At 38.5% G+C, this 22873-nt stretch overlaps 1 protein-coding gene across 1 annotated transcript in view; it reads right to left on the bottom strand.

Moving 5' to 3' along the window:
* Nucleotides 1-20504, bottom strand: part of LOC126382366 (lysosomal acid glucosylceramidase-like) — a 251263-nt gene extending 230759 nt beyond the window's left edge. The window contains exon 1 of the mRNA XM_050032184.1: nt 20489-20504. The gene's annotated coding sequence lies outside the window, so the exon portion shown is untranslated. The remainder of the gene's footprint in view (nt 1-20488) is intronic.
* Between the last annotated feature and the right edge of the window lie 2369 nt (nt 20505-22873).

The following is a 22873-nucleotide window of genomic DNA, read 5'->3' as shown; positions in this document are numbered from 1 at the left end:
TTATTATAAAACTTGATCATAGGTACATCAATCTTATATGTAGGATTGGCCACGATACCTACAAACAACTAATTTTATTTTAAGTTAGACCCGTCGTTATCTTATCCGCCTAAAAAGAAAGGGACGGATGATTGATAACTGTTAATATTAGAATGAAAGATTAACCCGGTTGAATAAAGTAGGCATCTCGCTCATACTATACCTACAATCCGTTTGACGTCTGCTGTCGGGTCTTCTTCTTTGCGAGTCGATGGCGATCGAAGCTAAATTTTTACTGACCAATAATAGGCTCCGGACACAGGTTGGCCGCTGCAAGGATAATCTCTGCAGGTGGGGATACCTGGTTGATGGTTGCGATGATTGCGAGTGTGGAGTATCACCACAAACTATGGCTCACCTTTTGTGCTGTCCTAAGTGCCCTAACACCTGCACTATTGAAGACCTGTACGAAGCCACTGACAATGCTGTCGGGTTATTGGCCAACATAAAATTTAAGAGGGGTTTTTTTAAATTTCTGCCTAAAATTGACGTGTGTTCAATAAATTGTATGCTTGTCGATTACCTATCTCTTTCCTTTTCGGCGGATAAGAAAATGACAGGTATAACTTAAAATAAACTTAAATGGCGTGTACCGGAATCAGCACCATTATCACTGTAATTTTGACTATTTTTTTATCGTAACTGGTCAATTGGTACATTGTTTTAAGTTTACGCGGTTATTATCATAATTAAACACATAATAACGGGTTCTTACCGCGTTTAAAGCAGGGATATGAGACCCCGTTATTATGTGTTTTAATTATGGTGGATTGGTAACAGTTAAAACTGCTACCAGTGACTTTTTTACTCGAGTACAACGTAGCATAAAGGGAAAATTTTCCGTGTCGTATCGCAAATGTAAATGGAACTGCGGAATGTTCAGTTAGCAACTATTTGTGTCTACGAACTTAATTAGAGAATTACATTACTTACTTACTTACATTTGTTTATGTTACGGATTTACATATCAGATAGTAACAGACACAGTTCACACTCGTTAGTCCTATAGGGGTGGGCAGTCACAAGCAACAACAAGACTAGCTTCATTATACCTATTACCAAAGAGTCACGGACTTTTGGAAGGCGTGTGTGAGGCTGAAGCCAACACTTACAACCTTAAGACAATTTAATCTAAATGTTATGGTGACAAAGTAAGATAATTCCGTGTTTCGGAGGGCACGTTTAGCCGTTGGTCCCGGCTATTAGCGGCAAAGCACCTCCACCAACCCGCAGTGGAGCAGCGTGGTGGAGTATACGTCTCCGGTTGGTAGAAGACAGGCATGTGCCCTGCTGTGGGATGTATATAGCTGTTTATGTTATTTATGTTATGTGATGGTGATGGTGACTTTGCCTGTTATGGGAACAAAGGGAACTGAGCTATTGGGTTGGGGGTTAGTTATTATTAGATACTATTAGAATAATTATTATTAGAGGACTAGTATAAAACTCCTTTAGATATGATGGATGACATCTATAATTTTGCGTCTTAGTTTATAACATAAACTGATTTATCCCTAATTGAGACATGCCTTCCAACACAGGTCTAAACCTATGATTGTCGAATTTGTTTTCGAATTCATCTTTAGATCATAAATTATTATCATGTTCCTGAAACTCACATCATCACTTCTGAGAAATGCATTTTCGGAGGTGTGTGACCTAACCTGTATTGGGCTGGTTTTTCCTTCGCGGGTTGGAAGTTCAGACACGCAGTCGCTTGCTTCTGTATAAAACCGGACCTGTCATATCTTCAGGTTAGGTAAGCGGACCCTGTGAAAAACGGGATAATGCTAGGGAGATGATGATGAATCATGACGCGGAATTTATATTTTTCATTGGGCTTTTTCTTCACAGGTCACACAGAAGTCATTGACCCCAGCAACAACCCTCATTAGTCATAAATGGTCATGACAGCCTTACCAGTGATTAAATGGAAATACTGGATGAAATAAATGCATTCAAATGACTCTAATTTGCAGGGAATTCAAGAACTGTACAATTAATCGATTTTTGTAGGATTCTATCGTGGCATACTACTTTGAATAGGATAGAATAGAAATACTTTATTATAAAAGGGCGCCACACACAAAAAAAGACAACAACATCATATCAAATTTCCACTAAAACAATTACAAAAAAGCAAGACGGATGTTTGTCGAAATGATCATAAGGTGGTGGTGGACGTGAGATAAAAGGGCCTCACTCAGCACAAGTCGCGGCGTGAACCACGACGCTGATATTATGTGGACCCTTTGCAATGCAGGACTTGGAGACTGAAACCTTTTCTCCATGAGGTATAGAATGGAATAGAAATTGTTTATTATAAAAAACAAATCAAAAAAAGAAAAAGGAAGAAGGATGTAGTAGAGAAGTATGACGTCCTGTCCTGTGAGGTCCTGTGGTACACCGCTGCAGATTGCTTCTCGAACGGAACCTCTTGAAGTCCGGTAGGTACCGGAGTCCGCAGTGACAGTTAAATAAAAAATGTTTATTTCTTTATCTTTGTTATTTTTACATTATCAGGTGCACGGAGGCTCCATTTAAGCAGCGATTTGCTTGTGATAGGAAACTCCGCTCCTCTATAACTAGATTTACATTATTATTTAACTAGGCTAGAGTAATTAAGTAAAACTAAGTAAGTCGTTTTAAGTTTACGCGGTTATTATCATAATTAAAACACATAATGATCACACTTGCAACAGTGTCGAAATATTGGGAGTCTCATATCCCTATTTAAAACGCGGTAAAAACCCGTTATTATATGTTTTAATTAAGTACGTCGTGTTTACAAATCAAGAGGTATCATAAGTGTAAGTACTTAGTTTCAATTTAAGGGGTACAAAGTTTCAGTAAAAACAAGGATGTAGGTACGCGTACCGGACTTGCACTAATGAGCTATTAATTTATCTTAAGTGCAGTTTTCACTAACAGTTACCGGACTCCAGTACCGGAATTCGAGAGGTTCCGTTCGAGAAGCAATCCGGTGACCCACAGGACCACAACAGTGACAGTAAAAAGAAGGATGTGTGGCAGGTAATAGATTAGACACCGGAGCAGGAAGCCCCGCGGAAGTCCTCGCCACCCGACACCGCGCGACGAACGATACCCGTTAGAGATGCACCGGTACTCGTTTGATATTAGATATTCGGCATCACTACATAGTATAAAACATATATTTATATTTTTTATACTATGTAGTATTTTATATACTAATAAAATATATTTTTATCTATCTATTCCATCTCCGACGCAACTACGCTCGGCACTTCCAGTTCGCACTAGATCCGTGTGCTTTGCTCGTTGAATGAGTAGTGCCTATAACGCTTCGCACAATAACACCTCATGCAAATTATTCGTCAACTACCTACCTCGTTTTATTTTTTATAGTAGAAAATAGAAATATTGTAATTCGTACGCTTGTCTCAAACATATATTACTTAAGTATATTAAAATATTTTTAAGTTTCTCATGTAAGTGAATTGTAAAATTCTTATGAGAAAAAATTTTCTTAAACCTGAAAACAAAGTCGCTTTTTCTGTCCCTGTACGCATCATCATCATCACCAGCCCATTAACGTCCCTTGCTGGGGCACGGGCCTTCCCTATGGATGGATAGGGAGATCGGGCCTTTAATGGTTCTGTTTTTTACAGAAGCGACTGCTTGTCTGACCTTCCAACGCGCGAAGGGAAACCAGCCCAATACATGTTGGTCACATAACTCCGCAAAGTCAACAATAATAACTGATAAAATACTTTAGCACATTGAACATAAGACACAGAAAGGCACAATAGACGGCCATTTATTCCAGCCTTTGGTTACAGGAAAAATTCGTACAAATATAATAGTAGTTGCGGATTAGTGCATTCTAAGATAATAATAATTAAAAGTACTACCTATATGAGATACGTACTAATGTACGTACGTACAGTTTAATAACTGTATTCAAGTCTGTATTCAAGTTATGTCTTACGGTATTTTATTGTGGGGTCGAGCCGCTGATGTAGAAACTATTTTCATCATCAAAAGAGCAGTTCGCGCTATTTATAATCTGCGTTGTCGGGACTCTTTAAGGGAGCTGTTTAAAGAAATAAATATACTGACGGTCGCAAGTCAATATATTTATGAAAACATTATGTATGTACGTAAAATTTTATCTCTCCTTCCGAGAAACTGTGAAAGGCATAACTACATTACAATACAAGGAATAAAAATAAAATTGTTGTTCAAAATTCTGGATTAAGTAAATTAAATTCATCTTTTTTGGGGTTATGTATACGTTTTTACAATAAAATACCAGATAATATTTTAAATTTGTCAGAGAATAAATTTAAAGCTCATGTGAAGCTTACTTTATGTAAAAACGCTTATTGTAAGATTAATGATTACCTAAATGATAAAAATGTCTGGTATTGAATGTGTTCCGCTAGTTATTAAATAACTTGTAATGTACCCTCATTGATTCAAAAGATGTGTTGCTGTTGCAGTTTCTTGTCATTTCTTCTCCTCAGCCATAACACCTTGCGAAATGACGTAAATTCAAAAATGTTACATTGACCTTCAACAAGTTTATCCATGATAATTACGTTGAATAAATAATTCTGATTTCTGATTTCAAGTTATTAACTGATTTGAAAATTTTGTACCATCTTAGGGCACATCTTCACTTAACTTTAGGTGAGATTGTTGTCATACAAAAATCAATATTTTTATTAAATGGAGTATGAATAAATAGATCTGGCTATTTAATACTTCCTAAAATGGTTTAATTAGACTTAGCACGTAACCGAATAGCTCAGCCGAATATTCGGTTCGGTAATAGTCAAACGGAATAATATCGTCACTGGAAAGGCAAAATTACTTAAGCGCCAAAATATCCGAAAATAGCGGTCCATGTTATAGTATGTTATTGCTAGACATAGAATATGAAAAACAATGTAATCTTACGTTGATGTCATCAAAATTGGATAAATGGGTAAGAAGTTATGATAAAAAATCGAAAAAAACTTTCAACGGCTTTTTCTTGAAATGGCATTTTGGCGCTTACGTAATTTTGCCTTTTCAGTGACGATATTATGTATTCGGTTATATCACTATTTGACGCATCTCTAATGCCCATGTAGCGACACGTAATGGCCGCGCAGAAGACAACTACCTATCAAACTATTTTAATAGGTAGGTAGGTTATTTTAGGCGTGTCTTTAGCATAGCAGGGTACAAAATCATTAATCCGTTACCCATATTTTTTTTAGTAAGTTTTTTAAGGAACGGATTAATATTTTATTATTTTTTATATTAACGTAAAACAAAAAATAACAAGCTCATTAACTTTCGTTAATGTTCCATTTTTAAAATTGTTACCTGATTACAATTAGGTATGTGCTGTTCCCGATGATCCTAAAGTGGGAATGTTCCCGTTGTAAAAACTCTTTAATGATAAGGACACTGGCAGTTTTTCTTTTTCAAATTGTTCTTTCTTGTACTCTGATCTTATTTGCCTAGAGCTAATAAAGCTCTTTTTATATAAGTTCTGCGCCTTTAAATGTTGCCTGCAGTAAAAACTGCCACGTCACTCGTACATCACTGTCCGATATATATAGGTACGAATAATGTGCGGTCCGTGCCTCGTTATTTCGAAAACAGTTTCTGACAAGTACCTACTAAAACAAGAAAATGACAGCTATAACTTAAAATAAAATTAGGAGGTGTCTGTTGGAATTAGCACTAATATGAACCATTATATTTAAGTTTATAAATTATGTAATACAATCTGGGTTTAAAAAAAAAGAAAGGAAAACATGAAACAGTACGACTAGGGCCCTGTGCTTGAAGGTTTTCTGGCCACGTCTTTCCCTCAGCGTTACAGATTCCGATGTGGTAGTAGTTTTACAGCTAGTTACATAATAATTATGTAATTTAATTTTGACGTTCAAAACTTTGTAAGCTAATTTTGTAAAATAAATATTTTTGAATTTGACCGTAAAATAAATAGTGATAGGTTGCTCGTCCATTGGCCAAACATACGATTCATCTTAGAAAGCTAAAAATTCTGTAGCAGGTCTTCAGTACATGCTCGAGGTGATAAGCGTCGCGGACTATTTTAAATGTTTACATTTATATATAAGTTACGGCTCATACATGGATGGTCCTATCGTCTTTGTATAGATAAATCGTCAGGGCGCGCAGAACCCCAGCGCCGTGGCTCACATCGCGACTTATGCTGAGCGCTCTATTCCCAGGAGGTCCGTTTATTCCGGACACCACCCCAAATGACCTGATGATGATGAGACCGGGTCGGCAGTGCGGTACATTTATCTTCATGAGGTTTTAGACATACATTGGCCTTATACGTCTGTTTCAGACGATTTATGACGTCATTGCCTCGAAGAAATGCACTTTCTTTCATGGCTGTGCAAGCCAATCCTAGAGCGGCAAACTCTACCGCACACTCTGCAGGAGAAGTCTCCAATTGGTGGATTGTTGTCGGTTTGATGGCGTTTCATTCTCCTGCTTGCCAGTGTGTCAAACCAGGTGTGGTCTCAGTCTCAGAGGTTTTAGAAGGTACTTGATTTTATTATTTTTTTAGTCTTCATATTCATTTATTCACACAATAATTAAAAACAATACAAACTTATAAATAAAAAACCTCTAATGCGTCACATCGAGGCAAGGTGCCTAACAAGCTGGCAGCATTGCCTCTCTGAATTGCCTGACTTACTCTTTGACAAAAAAAAATAATATATAATTATCTAAAGTTTTTATTTTGTGTGTGGACTCTGTCCTGTGTAGTCTGTGGCATCCGAAATTAATAAATGTTTCTTTCTATCGATAAATGCAGCAATACAGACATGACAATTAAAGTACCCACACCTCTCCGAGCATTTTGTTAGACCAACGTATTAGTGAGCCGTATCGCCGTCTATCATAATCGAGCCAAATGTGTTAGTGAAAACTGCACATAAGATAAATTAATAACTCAATGGTGCAAGTCCGGTACCAGGGATAGATTCGGCGTTCCCCTTTTGAAAAGCAAGAGGACACACAAGACCCCAATGACTTTTTGAATCCGGAATATGATTTTTGGAAATACTACTTTATATGAGTGTTATAAGTTAATAATTAAACTCTCTCAAAGTTCCTGGAGGAAAAGCTTTCTCATTTTTTAGATTTCCAATTTCAAAAAAGTTCATAAAGAATTCCCAAAATCCAATATAGACACACTACGTCCCTTCAAACCCCCAAATAATAAATATATTTAAACATTAAATAATAAAATAATTATTTCGATTATAGAGCAACAAATTACAATAGGATCGCGAACGACCTCACCCGCGCCCTGTTCTATAAATAAATCGACCTTCAGATTAAAAATAGACGGCGAACCGAGGTCGGGAAACTGGGTCAGTACACCCGTCTCGCTCGCACACGTACTTGGCGGCAGGAGAGACAAGGACAGACAGTCTGCAGCGCCCGTGACGTAGACTCGTTCATTGGATTTTATTTACAGGCGAAACGCTTAGCATTGGTGCATTGTGCTACATTTCCGTGTATTAGGCATTTTTTTTGCTTTTTTTGAGGTTTAGTTTCTTGAGTTTCGGCCGTATGGGAATGATATTAGAGCTTTAAGTTTACCTGTAAGTTTAGGAATTCTATACTTCGAATTTCGTTTTGTTTTTCGATAACTGGCTCATACTTTCAAATTATTATTTTTTTAAATTATATTTCCGTAAAACCGCGACCCATATTTTCCATTTATCGTTGAGAAAATTGAGTCAGATTTTCGCACGATCATCCTGGGTCAACCTAGGTCGAAGGCTGTGATGACGTCAAACGCGGGTGTGGCTGATACCTATGACGTCACGGGAAGGCTCTGACGTCAAACCGCGCCCCTCCACACCCCTCGCCCGACCCTCTGAGACCCCTACATGCGAATTGCTCTTACACTTTTATGGATATTGTTTCTTTGCGGATTATACCGAGCCATCCTCAAAAATAAAGATAAGCATATGCTTGAATTTTGGTCCCGATAGTTCTGAAAATCCAGTAAAAAAATTGGGAGATCTTGGCGTTTTTTGTAGATCGAAAACGAGTTGAAAGCTTTCAGCGCTTCATATTTGTCCGGTCAAGTAGTTAATGCCATACGGCAAATGTTTGTGTAGGTATGTTTATGCGGCAAATATACAATAAGTCACGTCAAAAAAGAAAGTGTACCTAGACACAAATCTATTCCTTTTTTTACTAGGTAGATAAGTACTTTTTATTTGAAATTGAGTTCAATATGTTGAGGTTGGCAAAGGACTACTTTATTTTCTAAAAAAAACTTGAGTATGGTATGAATCATTTATTATATCCGAAGCAGATAGTCATGCATCTACATGGCTCTGCATGGTATCTACAGAGTCAGGCATAGTGGAAAATACAATGAAAGATCCTCAACAGAAAAGTTACCAACATTCTAAAATTACATAAGCCAAACTGTATAGATTGTTCGAATTGGAGATGTCCTTAGAAAAGGTTTACTACGATCTACTCTGAACCGGCGTGTGTGTATGAAACGATTGAAGCAAATAGAATTTCATAGTCCCTGCTTACCCCGGTGGGATATAAGCATGTTATGTATTCTAAAATAACAGTTCAAACAACGGCCTATGTGGTCCAGTGTTTGAGCGTTAGAATCACGGTCCGGAGGTCCCGAAGTGGAATCCCGATGGGGAATCGATCACAGAAATTCCATCTAGCTATTTTTTGTAATTTTTTTGTGAAAATTTTAAATGATGTTATTGTCTTGTTTTTGTGTGTGGCGTCCTTTTATAATAATATATTTCCATAAACCAAATATTACTTTATTTAGACAAACAATATGCACAATAAATGTTCATGATACTGTGCTATTTACGGCACTGAGTAGTCAAAAAGTCCGCCCCTGACTGATCCGGATAATCTATTTCTATTGTATTCTATTCTATTTTTGTTTAGGATATTGCAGGTTGATCACCCGATTGCCCGAAACTAAGATGATCTGTACACATTAACAGTCGGATCCAGCTGCTATTCAGTTAACTATTGAAGGCTTTTTCTTTGAACTGACAGACGTACTGCATTCGGTATCCTGGAAAATCTAAGGAAATGTATCGAAAATCGACCATAATAATCAATTTATTTGCTTTCCCCAATATGTGCGCTTACGCGTCGCCGCGTGTCACCGTCATTCATCTGTAAGCGCCTTATGGCCATCGTAAGTATCTCATCTTTTTAGTGTTATCCCGTTTCTATAGAATCACTGCAAGGCATATCATAATTATCTTCGAATTTTGTGCAAGTTTCTGATTAAGCACTTGTGATTCTGCTCAACCCTTTACCCTTCTTAAGACGTCGATGATTAAAGGTACTTTTTAACATTGATATTCAGACATACATATAAGCAATTTCTTACATTACCAAAACACTATCAAACAGTAATCATTTCCTTGGCGTTATTATGAATTGACAAGTCAGTTTTCTTATAAAACTTACTGCCTGTCTGACCTTCCAACCTGCGAAGGGAAGAGCAGCTCAATGCAAGTTAAGTTAGATGTCCCTGATTTTTTTCGGGAATATAATTCACGATGTGTTCCTTCACCGTTGAGCGAATATCATTGGTGTAGCTTCATTTTGTGATTGGAACCTGATACCACAGTCAGAGTTTTTCACATTCAGTCAAGGACGTACTATTGCCCCATACGTTTAATTATTATTTTTTAACCGAATTGTTTGCTTTTCTGATTTTCCCATTTCATGATACCGTACCTACTCTCTCATGCTGATTAGTAAGTAGATTTAAGTAGATACTAAAGTAAGATGATCCGTGCTTCGGAAGGCACGTTAAGCCGTTGGTCCCGGTTACTACTTACTGATGTAAGTAAGTAGTCGTTACATGAGCCATGTCAGGGGCCTTTGGCGGCTCAATAGTAACCCTGACACCAGGGTTGATGAGGCTAGTATTCCACCTCACAACCTACACGATAAGAAGAAGAAGTAGATACTGCGTGTTAAAGACCCTTTTTTTGACGCAAATGTCATTAACTATTGGCCGGACAAATGGGGAACGCTGAGGGACGGTACCGGGTGAGAACCCGGTACAACATTTAAGACAACAGGCCTGAGGGTGCCCAGTTGGCTTCGAAAGAGGATATTTGAAAGAATTAATCAACCCTAGTAGGTCGATAGCGATAAGCGCTGAATGAGGAATATTGGCGACCACGCCGGCGGGGTTGGTATCGGGTTTCTGAAGTGTTTGTTAGCGAGCTAATTGGCCGCATCTATGGCTAGAGTTAAAGACACTTTGAACTTAGAAGTACATGAAAATATTTTGATGAGTCTATGCAAAATGTGCCGTGCACTTGCATAGCAATAAGATTTTGTTTTAACTTATTGGACTTAAGACGCAAATGATATTAGGTAACTACTTGGCGGGAGGCGACAATTCGCGCGCGCAACATTTTATATGAATTTATCAAAACGCGGCAATGTCGTCTGTCGCGCGACAGCAGCTCTGCAGCAACAAGGTACTTAATGAGGGTTTATTTATAGGCTATAGGTTGGTGACCTTTAGCTTTAAAATTTATCGTATCTAACTTAGAATGCGGTATTTCACTGGGTCAAAGTTAAATTGTAAAATGCTAGTCCAGAACTAGAAACATGATCAAAAATCAATATCACGTGCTCAGCGATGACGGAACACATCGTAAGGAAACCCACATTCCCGAGAAATGCATTTTCGTAGGTATGTGACCTCAGCGGTATTGGGCTGGTTTTCCTTTGCGGGTTGGAAGGTCAGACAGACTGTCGCTCCTGTAAAAACCGGACCTGTCAAATTTTCAGGTTAGGTAAGCAGACCCCGCGAAAAACGGCATAATGCTAGGGAGATGATGATATTAGTTTTGATTTGTTTTTCTTTTTGTGTGAATTCTGTTCTGTGTAAATGTAATGTACATAGATAGATAGATAGAATCTCATGACATGTCTGTCTGTGTCTCTGGTGTTCGTAAATAATGTTTCTTTCTTTCTTTCCTTGAAATATGAGCGACAGCAGGGACTGTAGCTAAGTTCCCAACGAAAACGAAAAGCGACAATGGACATAAAGTGCTTTAGTCAAGTTGCAAACAATTACAAAAGTGACGGTGAAATTAAGTCGGCACCAGGGCGTTTAAAAATAAGTATTTTTTGACGTGTCTTATTGTAAATTTGCCGTCTATGACATTAAGTACTTGGCCAGTCATATGGGGAGCGCTGAAGACTCTCACTCGGTAAAAGTTGTGCCACACGACCTTTGATATTCATGGAATTTAGTTGATTCATTAATTCAGTAGTTTAAAGTTTTCTTAATAACTACTGCCTATCATACGTACTTGTATGGCTACCTGTACATATGGGATGTAAGTGACATCGTAACGAATACTGAGAGCGATGATTCAACTCATTATTCTGAGTTAATATCAAGTGGATTTTTCCATTGCTAAAGTATACAATTGAAAAAGAAATCAAAAAAATTTGCGACGATTAATTCTACTTGATATTAACTCAGAATCATGATCTGAATCATCCGCCATAACAGTAGTTACAATGTCTAGTTCTGAAGTAAGTACATAAAATAATGATTAAGAAAAACATAGCGGTAAAATTATGATTTCTGAAGTACTTATTAGTAGTATTTATATTTTTATTTCTATCTATATTGATACCTCCTAAAACCGTAAATAATCGCTGAACATTTGAGAACGTTTAGGGCCCTGTGCCGAGGTTTTTACAGCTACACTTCCTCGGCTATTCAGGTTTTTTTTTTGACGTGACTTATGGTATATTTGCCGCATATGGCATAATAATGTTTTAGACGAATAAGATTTCTGACAATGAATATAATATTTATGTACTTAAAACGACTTTCACGGTAAGTACTATTACGTTAGTACTATTTTGCCCTCTGAATAAACACATGTTTGATTTTGAGTTGTGGGTCTTTCTGAACCCCTTTATCTAGTTTTCGTTTTGAATGACAGCTTTTGGGCCACAATCTTTACTCGAATTTTCTGATTCTGGAATTTTCCCTGGTTACTTACATCTTATTTCCTGATTCTGGAAATTTCCCTGATTGCATTTTATTTTCTGATTCTGTAATTTTCCCTGATTACATCTTATTTTCTGTTTCTGTAATTTTCCCTCATTGCAACTTATATTTTGATTCTGGAATTTCCCCAGATGACGTCTTATTTTGGACCTTACTTACCGTCGTGTGTACTTACCTCACTTAGTGAATGTGTGTATGTTAGTAATGTAGGACTGTAATTAATTTAATGTGAAATATTGACATTCTATAAATGTATGTTAATGATCCTACACTATAAATAAAATATTCTATTTTTATACGTTTTTATGGAAAGTACTTACTTTTAAAGTTTTATAAAACAGTTTGCTTATATCATAAATATAAAACCTTTCATAACAAACAATGTGGAAAATTATATTATTCTTTTGAGTTGTAAATTAACGTTTCCTTTGTGTGAAATCAATGAGCTGTAGTTTATTTTTAATTACTTTAAAAACGTATCGTACTGAAACCTTTAAAAGGTCAAAGGTGACAAAATGATGTCAAGGCGTAGGTAGGTAATGGCTATAATGACATAGGTCATTTTAGAAACTTTAATTACGATTGACTCTCTTTTATCTTTCGTGAATACGTAAAACTTTAGCTTTTCCGTAATACATTGTAGAAAATTTAATATTTTTTTAGTTTAATTTTATTTAAGCTTAAATTTATTTTAGTGTATTTTTGAGTAGAGTAGAATCAGAGGTAACTCGTCGGTCACGTAGGCAGAATCCCCGACAACGTGGGCGAGTCTACGGGGCTACGCTGAGTCGCGTAGGCGTTCCGTAGCAGCGTAGCGCTACCATCTGCTACACGTGTTCTAACACTTTAAAAACTTTTTGAATACTAGCATTTAGGGCCAATTTTTTCTCAGTTTTTTTTTACTCAAGTCTGTAATTTGTAATCAGCACTCACCCCACACAGCTGATCCAAAAAAAACATTAAAGTACCATGCCAATGCTTTCAAAAACAGAATTAAGAGCCAAATTTTTAAAATGTTAAATTAAGAACTTTTAAAAACTTGGTCAACTTTCGCGAGAGCTGTTCACGTGGGCTCCGGCGGCGGTTGGAGTAGCACTGGCTTCATCCCGTCGAATTTCCCTTCAGGAGTTAGGCTTGAATGGGCCTGCGCTGTCATTGGTCGGCTGGTGTGACGTCACCTGGCGGGCTCGACTTGCGCCTGTGTGGGTGAGGGCATGAATGGGCCGCGCCGCCGCGCCCCCTGACGTCACACGCAGCCTCCTATTATGCAACCTTACATCTGAAATAGAACAACTTTTGTGGACTCGGATATTTAGGACTCGGGGTTACCTGTTTTTGGGACAGTAGTGGCCTATCTTTAGTATTGCACGTCTAATTTTAGTGAATGAGTATGTTTGAAAATATACTCAGTGCCAAGTAGCCCAGTTGGAAGAATGCTTGACTCGCTTTGTCAGGTCCCAGGTTCAAATCCAGCACTGACCTAAACCACTTTCGATTTGTTTTCATTTTTTTCAAATTAATGTTAGGATCTTTAACAGCCTCCGTGGTTTAGTGATTAGAGCGTTAGGCTCACGATCTGGAGGTTCGGGTTCGATTCCCGATGGGGACATTGTCGAAATCACTTTGTGAGACTGTCCTTTGTTTGGTAAGGACTTTGCAGGCTTGAATCACCTGACTGTTCGAAACAATAAGATGATTTCGTGCTTCGGACGGCACGTTAAGCCGTTGGTCTCGGCTATTGGCCGAAAAATCACCTCCACCAACCTGCAGTGGAGCAGCGTGGTGGAGTATGCTCCATACCCCCTCCGGTTGATTGAGGAGAGGCCTGTGCCCAGCAGTGGGACGTATATAGGCAGTTTATGTTATGTAATGTTAGGATCTTTAAATGATTATCATTATCAATAGTTGATTATGTACGGTCACGAGCATTAACATGTAGACACTTTGGTACCATGTCACATTAACTTTTTTGACAAATTGAACTGTAAGTCTCACTAAATGTCAAATATGTTAGTGCGACAGAGTCCTAAAGTGGGTACATTATATTGCTCATGTCTGTACTCAGACGTGAAGGGTTGCCGTGGTAGCACAGTTGGTAAAACGCTTGCCGCGCACTTTGAGGTCGCAAAGTTCACGTTGGTCCCGGTTACTACTTACTGATGTGAAGTAAGTAGTCGTTACATGAGTCACGTCAGGGGCATTTGGTAGCCCAATACTAACCCTGACACCAGTGTTGATGAGGTTGGTAATCCACCTCACAACCCACACGATAGAAAATGTTTAGTCAAATATTTATACAAAAAGGAATATACAAGAAAATAGACATAATTTATGTGTTAAATTTGAAAGGAAATTATTATAATTTATGCAAAGCGTCTGACGTCAATTCTGTTAGGGTTATAATGCTGCATTAAGTCTGGAACTTATTGCAGTACCTACCTCCAATGACATCATTCCAGTTATAATGATATAATTAGCTCTGATTGCATAGAAATCAGTGGGTTGAAAGTTCATGTGTTATTTATTTATAGTTCAAGTTTTGTAATAGTAGTATTACATTAATACGACGTTCTTAGAATATGCTAAGAAGACTTCCTTGGCAGGTGATGCCTTGACAATTGCCGTCTGGGAACTAATATTAGGCAGCAAATTACTGAAATTGTATTAAGCACAACATTACAATTGTATTGCATTTTATTACAATTGTATTAGGGCAGAAGGCAAGAGGGAAACCACTGTCCTATTTTTCCCTAAAAAGTAGTATGGAAAGAAATGCTACACCGACAAGAGCGTGGCTCTTAAATTAGTCATGACAACATTTTTTACGAATTTTTCCTCGGATAACAGGTTAGTCCGTTCGCCAATTAGTTCAGGCAGGAACACCATTGGGTTTTAACTTTTGGTATATTAGGTATACCGGGTCTACTGGGAAACAATGGTAGCCCAGTTGTTAGAACGCTTGCCTCTCACTTTGAGGTCGCAAGTTCGAATCCAGCACAGGCCTAAACCAATGATTGTCGAATTTATTTTCGAATTCATCTTTGGATCATCAATGATTATCACATGCTCAGCTGTGAAGGAAAACATCGTGAGGAAACCTACATTCCCGAGAAATGCGTTTTCGGAGGTATGTGATATAACCTGTATTGGGTTGGTTTTCCATTCGCGGGTTGGAAGGTCAGACAGTCAGTCGCTTCTGTAAAAAACTGGACCTGTCAAATCTTCAGGTTAGGTAAGCGGACCCTGTGAAAAACGGGATAATGCTAGGGAGATGATAATGGGTATACCGGGTGTAAACATCCGGAGAGTCCCACATAATCACGTCGTCGTCCCGGGACGTGTGGTGTGCATAACGCATTACCCAATATAAAAAAAATATCAGTATGACTAACTACATTACAGACTCGACTAGATATCAATTTATCTAGACCTTAAAATATTGGTCTCGTCGTAAAATTACTTGATATCAAAACGTATAGTGGTTAGGTTTGTTTATGTTTTGTTCCATAAATGCACAGTGAAATGAAACTACCTAATTTAGATTTTATAAAGTTGCAGTAGTCTCAAATTAAAAAAATAAAAGTCGATCTTCACTGTTCTGTGATAGTGTTTATAATTACGTATAAAACTGAAAATTCTGACAGTTTTTTTCTTACGACTTTAACGGAGAGCACAACCTCTTGCTCTCCGGTTGCTATGATTCCTAATTCCAGTTTAAACCCTGAAAGTAGCTCAAAATTCTTCCACATTGTACGCAAGAATTAAGAATATAGAGTATAAATAGAATTAGAATAAAGAATCATCATCATTACCAGCCCATTAACGTCCCCACTGCTGGGGCACGGGCCTTCCCTATGTATGGATAGAGAGATCGGGCCTTAAACCGCCAGGCGGGCCCAGTGCGGATTGGTGATTATTAACGACTGCTAATGCAGCCGGGACCAACAGCTTAACGTGCCTTCCGAAGGACGGAGGAGCTCGAGATGAAAACTTTTTTTTGTGGTCACCCATCCTATGACCGGCCTTTGCGAAAGTTGCTTAACTTTAACAATCGCAGACCGTTTACCGCTGCGCCACCAAGCTCCTCAGAATAAAGAATATATTATAATAAGAATTATATAGAATAATAATTTACAGTTTTTTTATAAGTAAAACTGAAAATTCTGACAGCGCGTTCGATGTGGAAGAATTTTCTTCTACTTTCAGGTTAGCTAAACTGGAATTAGGAATCATAGCAACTCGAGAACAAGACTGTGCTCTCTGTTAAAGTCGTAAGAATGTCTTTTTAAAATCCAAGCCCCATTGTTTAATTTTTGTGTCTGAAAATCTCTGCTTTAGGACGATGTAGTGAAAAAAAAAACTAATTGATCAATCATCACCGAAACTGCTGAAGCAAACTTGCCGCGCCTCGCGCAGTTTTTTTTTTTTTTTGACGTGACTTATTGTAGATTTGCCGCAGATGGCACTAACTACTTGGCCGGACAAATGGGGAGCGCTGAAGGCTCTCACCCGGTGACCTCGCGCAGCGCGACCTTCGAACTTTACCTATGCACTATGCATGCAGTTCCAGAAATAGCAAGCGGAACTCTCCCGGTCGTTGACCGCCCCCTCTTACCCCGCTCCGCCGCCCCTCTTCCCCTCCCCCGCCCCTTCGTGACCCGGTCATCTGCAACAAGTGGCCGGTATATCGACTCTGCCCGTTTGACATTTAGAAGTTGCACATCCGATTTCAGTTAGAACACCTTGAGTGACGGTTCCATCGCTTCTGTTAGGTAATTATCAGTTTAAGTTGTAATGTGGTTTTTGGCTAGATTGCCAGTAGCAAGTAGAGAAACAAAATCGGTACAAAGGCTTCTCAACGTTATAAAATGTTACTACGAAATGCATTGAGAAACAACTAACAACTTTAACCAAAATTAAAACACATAATAACGGGTTCTTCCGCGTTTAAAGTCGGGATATGAGACTCCCAATATTTCGACACTGTTGCAAGTGCCATGACCGCGATAACCGCGTAAACTTAAAACAATGTATAACTTTAACCAATTCTACTGGAACTCCTGAACACCTTTGTAAAATAAATAACAGCTTACCTGAGCAGTCTATTTTCATATCACCGATCACCTGATTTGATTTGAGGGCTGAGTTCGCAAACACCATTAGCTCAATGTCACACTAAAATTAGGTGATAGGAACTAGAACGCTAGATATGAAGGCTAGACCCAGCCATTGAGGCTTACGTGCGTCACTTGCCAAGGTTACAGAGTGGCCCCAGTTTGGGCGCCACTATTTGTTCGCCCTTATTTTAGACGTGTAGCGACAGACGGAGTGATTATTATTTTGTCAAGTATGTGAATATGTGTGTGTACCCGTATCTATGTCATGTAGTATGGTGTGTTAATACTCGTGTCTAGTTTTTTTAATGTGGAATTAATTAACTAAACAGTAGTTTTAATCCCATGCAGAAATTGTATTCTTCATCTTCTTTTATCACGTGGGTAGTGAGATCGTTGGTCAACCTTAGCAACCCTGGTGTCAGGGTTATTATTGAGCCGCCATAGGTCCCTAACAGTAACAAGTATCTGGGACCAACATGCTTAACGTGGTTGGATCACCTTATTTTTGGATAATCAGGTGATTACATTCGAAGTATTACTCATGTCGAATTTATAGTAGTTAATGTATTTGGGCTGCCTATGTAGGAAGGGATATTAATACGTAGTTCGTTAGAATACGTATATAATTAAAATTACCAGATAAGGTGCGCTTTGTTTGGCTAGAACACTGCAGGCTGAAATTATTCGATTCATAATCATTTCTTTGCTTCAAACATGGTATTTCAACAATAAGAACATCATGTTTTGCTTATAAAAATAGGCATGCAATATTGACAGTGCGACGGGTAATATTATCTTATAAATTCTTCAATGTTGTAGTATTTCTTTTCATTGAGCCATTTAAGTATACAATTTTGTCTTAAATTGAGTTACAGGTAATTTTTTATGTCAGATGGTAATTTATTATATAATCTAATACACATACACAAACAATTACGTGCCTTCCGAAGCACGGATCATCTTACTTTCGGACAATCAGGTGATCAGCCTGTAATGTCCTAATCGAACTAGGGATCACAAAGTGATTTTTGTGATATGTCCCCACCGGGATTCGAACCCGGGGTCTCCGGGGACCCCGGATCGTGGGTCCAACGCTTAACCACTGGACCACAGAGACCGTATGTAATGCTAAGTTATATTTTCATACATGGTCGCTCAGTTAAGGTTGTGGTCTAACGCGAACGTTTGGCATATCTTTTTTAAGTTTCATACAAGATGTTGCACCGTCACGTACGGTCACGAGCATTATTGTGATATATGTTTTCTTGCCACTGGTTTCCTGGAAGAAATCGCTGCTTAGCAATAAGGCCGCCAGATTATACTGTATTCTTCGTCCATGTATGTAAAACTGGATTGTATGTTGTGTGCAATAAAGTATATTTGTTTTTGTGTTAGCTTGCTGTTACCGGGTGAGAGCCTTCAGCGCTCCCCATTTGTCCGGCCAAGCAGTTAATGCCATCTGCGGCAAATCTACAATGAGACACAAAAAAAATACCTAGCTTGCTGTTGGGACAACCAAAATAATGTATCAACTAAGATATACATAAGTGTTGATAAAATATGTCCATTTCTATACATACATACATAAATAAACTCACGCCCGTAATCCCTAATGGGGTGGGCAGAGCCACAAGTAATCAAAGACAACTTGCAGCCACTGTTGATACGAAGTCCAAAGATGGATATGATGAACCATTTCTATATCAGTTCTTTGTTTATAAAATCCACATGAATAATATGGTTTTATCAACGGGTAGTTTCATAGGTCAAAGATAAATTATTAAATTCTCATTACTAAATAAAGACAGATCTAAAGGTGACAAAAAATAATTATTTTTTCTATTTATTAATTTTAATAATAAAAAAAAATTAATAGTGACTGCGACATTTCCTCACGTCTTTCTATGATGTCACAGATTGTTTTCTCATACAAATTCCATAGCCTTTTCGTGTTTTCACGTTTAACAAAAAGTAACTAATTTGACTAGTTGAAAACTACCGTATTGTCTAAAACCTTTCCACTATCAAATTAAAATTATAATATTTTTTTCCAAATATGAAATCCAGTCAGTACCACCACAGCAACTCTGGTCCTAATAATAGCTAGCAGCAATTTTTGCTGGTAACCGTACCCCACTCCCCGCACCCAACCTGTTTCAGAATGAAACTGACCCAATTCCAGCGCTGCAACCCCCCCTCACCGACTGACGTCATACACATCCCATCGCAACCGTAACATCATAACCTACTTTCAAAATGCACCCCATAGGATGACCTATTTACCTCAGTAAGGAGGTTGGTTTTCTCTGCCAGTGCGTGGGGCGCTTGGGACCTTGCAGAAGTAAGCTTGCGAGACACAGAGTCAAAAAGTAGGTCGTCCCGGGGTGCAAGCCTCTATTCATGAATCGAAGTACGCAGAATGACGCACGCCCGTTCATTCTTGTTCACTCGTTAATCGAACCAACTACCTGTCCTGTATAGGCGACACGGAGCTAAAAATGGCCGCAAAATGCCTTGAAATTATAATCTTGTCGCAGGTACTTTAATAGGTCACGCTATAAAAAGAGTTAAGTTAAAGGAAGATACTTACTAAGAAAATGTAGGCGGTGACATTGGAATATATAGAATATATATATAATATAGAAGCAAGCTTTCAAATCAAATCAAAATCAAAAATCATTTATTCGGACAACATAAGACAACAAAGCAAACACAAAAAAGCATGCTTTGAAAATGGTTCTGGGATTTGAAATTTTCGACCTAAGCTTGCAGTTTTAATTAATTTTAAATCTCGAATTAAAGAAATAGCACGGAGAAAAACATAAATAGTTAGGAACAGTAACAAAGAAGTCGCAAAAATATGCCCATCTTTTCTAAATTAACATAGGTCTGTTGCTCCACCAAACCACAGTGGAGCAGCGTGGTGGATGATCGGAAAATAGAAATAAGATTTTTAATTAATGGCGTAAGTTAGTAGTCATTACATGAGCCATGTCAGGGGCTATGACGGCTCAATAGTGACCCTGACACTAGGGTTGATGGGGTTGGTAAACTACCTCACAACCCACACGATAGAAGAATCCGTGATAGCTCTGTTCAGAGAAAGTCAAGAGCAAACCCATCTTAATTAAAAAAAAAAAAGTGTGACTTACATCGTATCGTATTGCAGTAGTTTTAGGCGGATGAGACGTTCGTTATGTAAAATTGACGATTCAAAGTCTAACTATGTTACCTACTGAATAAAGATATTTTTGAATTTTAATTTGAATTTGAATCGTCACGGGTTCGAATCCCTGCTCGGGGTCTAAACCACTGAATTCAACTTTATGCCTTTGAATTCATGTTTGGAACATAGATAATTGATATGACTTGGTTTCCAGGATTTGTGCCCGGTTAATGGCAATATGCTCCCCCGTTTTTTTTTTTTGACGTGACTTATTGTAGATTTGCCGCAGATGGCATTAACTACTTGGCCGGACAGATAGGGAGCGCTGAAGGCTCTCACCCGGTACAACGTTTAAGACAACAGGCCTGAGGTTGCCTAGTTGAGCGGGAACCTCGGCTAAGGGCGTCGTCTGAGAGGACAAATATTTGAAAGAATTAGTCGACCCTAGTGGGTCGATAGCGATAAGCGCTGAATGAGGGAAATCGTCGACCACGCTGGCGGGTTCGGTATTGGGGTCCTGAAGTGTTTGGTGTCGTGAGCTGATTGGCTGCCTCTATGGCTAGAGTAATCGGGTCGTCGGGAGGCTGGCCCCCTGTTACATGGGACTTAATCGTAGCTGCCGAGGAGGAGGTCACGAGCATTATAATATGTATACACTTTGGTACCATGTCACATTAACTTTTTTAACAAATTGAACTGTAAGTCTCACTAAATGTCAAATATGTTAGTGCGACACAGTCCTAAAGAGGGTACATTATATTGCTCATGACTGTACACCCTCGTAAGGGTCGGGTTTCACGGCTCTATAGTTATAAACAATGGGATTTGAATCTTAAAAGGCATCGCCCTACTGCCTTAAACATTAGACGCCTCTGCCTACCCCTTTGGGATATAAGCGTGAAGAAATGTTATATTAATTGTTTTTTGACGATAATAAAACACTTTATTGCACACTGTACAAGATATTTACAGGATACATAAACAGCCTATATACGTCCCACTGCTGGACACAGGCCTCCCCTCAATCAGCCGGAGGGGGTATGGAGCATACTCCACCACGCTGCTCCAATGCGGGTTTGTAGACATGTTTTTACGACTACTAGCCGGGACCAATGGCTTAACGTGCCCTCCGAAGCACGGAATCATCTTACTTTTTCGGGCAATCAGGTGATTCAAGCCTGAAAAGTCCTTACCAATAATTTGAATTTGAAAGGACAGTCTCACAAAGTGATTTCGACAATGTCCCCATCGGGAATCGAACCCGGACCTCCAGATCGTGAGCCTAGATAAACTTTACTTATTCTAAGGGTGGTATTAATAAACGAATCTCAGCTGAGACTGCCCTCAAGATCATGCTCAAGTCTCTGTTTTTATATGAGAACTGTCACATTGACATGGTCTTGAGGGCAGTCTCGAAGCTGAGATTAGTTTATTAATACCACCCTAAGATGGACAAGAGATGCCTGTTGTGATCTTCCAATGAGGGACTTTCCAGCCATCCTAAAAAAAAAGAAAATAGATGGAGCTGTTCAGATTTATCATGATAGTTAGCTACTTTCTCATTACTCGGTGTAAACTGGTGCTTGTTATTTGGTTCAGATACGTATAGAATTATGTTGCTACCTATATTGCTTCACTTTATTTTGTTCAGAATTTATACACATACATACATAAACTCACGCCTATTTCCCACCGGGGTAAGCAGAGACTATAGAATTCCATTCGCTTCGATCCTAACACTTCTCTTGCTTCCTCCACATTCATCAATCGCTTCTTACACGCACGCCTGTTCAGAGTAGATCGTATTAAACCTTTTCTAATGACATCTCCAATTTGGTCATCGTAAGTCCTTCTCGGTCTTCCTCTGCCAGCCCTACCATCAACTTTCGCTTTATATACCGCTTTTGCAATTCTATTATCCTTCATCCGCTCTACGTGTCCAAACCAACCTAACATTCCCTTCTCAATCTTAGTCACTATATCGTCTTTTACACCACATCTCTGTCTTATCACACTGTTTCTCACTCTATCACAATCAGAATTTATAATGGTGGAAAATGTGCCTGGGAGCAATAACAAAGGTCATCATTTATACCAAAAAACATAGATAAAAGTTGCTTATGACTGTTTTCCAAGAAAATAGAAGGTTAAACGCTGGAAAATCTTAGAAATCATTTATTCACTTATCTTTAAAAAAAAGCACGTTAAGCCATTGTTGGTCCCGGTTACTACTTACTGATGTAAGTAAGTAGTCGTTACATGAGCCGTGTCACTTGGCGGCTCAATAGTAACCCTGTCACCAGGGTTAATGGGTTTGGTAATTCACCTCACAACCCACATGATAGAAGAAGACACTTACTGTTATATGCGCAACTGTCTAATTGTAATATTGATTTTCAAAATTCAAAATTTCAAAATTCAATAATATTTATTTTTCAAAATTGGCTTACA

This window comes from Pectinophora gossypiella, chromosome 4 (assembly GCF_024362695.1).
Source record: "Pectinophora gossypiella chromosome 4, ilPecGoss1.1, whole genome shotgun sequence".
Classification (NCBI taxonomy): Eukaryota; Metazoa; Arthropoda; class Insecta; order Lepidoptera; family Gelechiidae; genus Pectinophora; species Pectinophora gossypiella.
The sequence above is the reverse complement of the archived record's forward strand: the minus strand, read 5'-3'. Positions and strand labels throughout refer to the sequence as shown.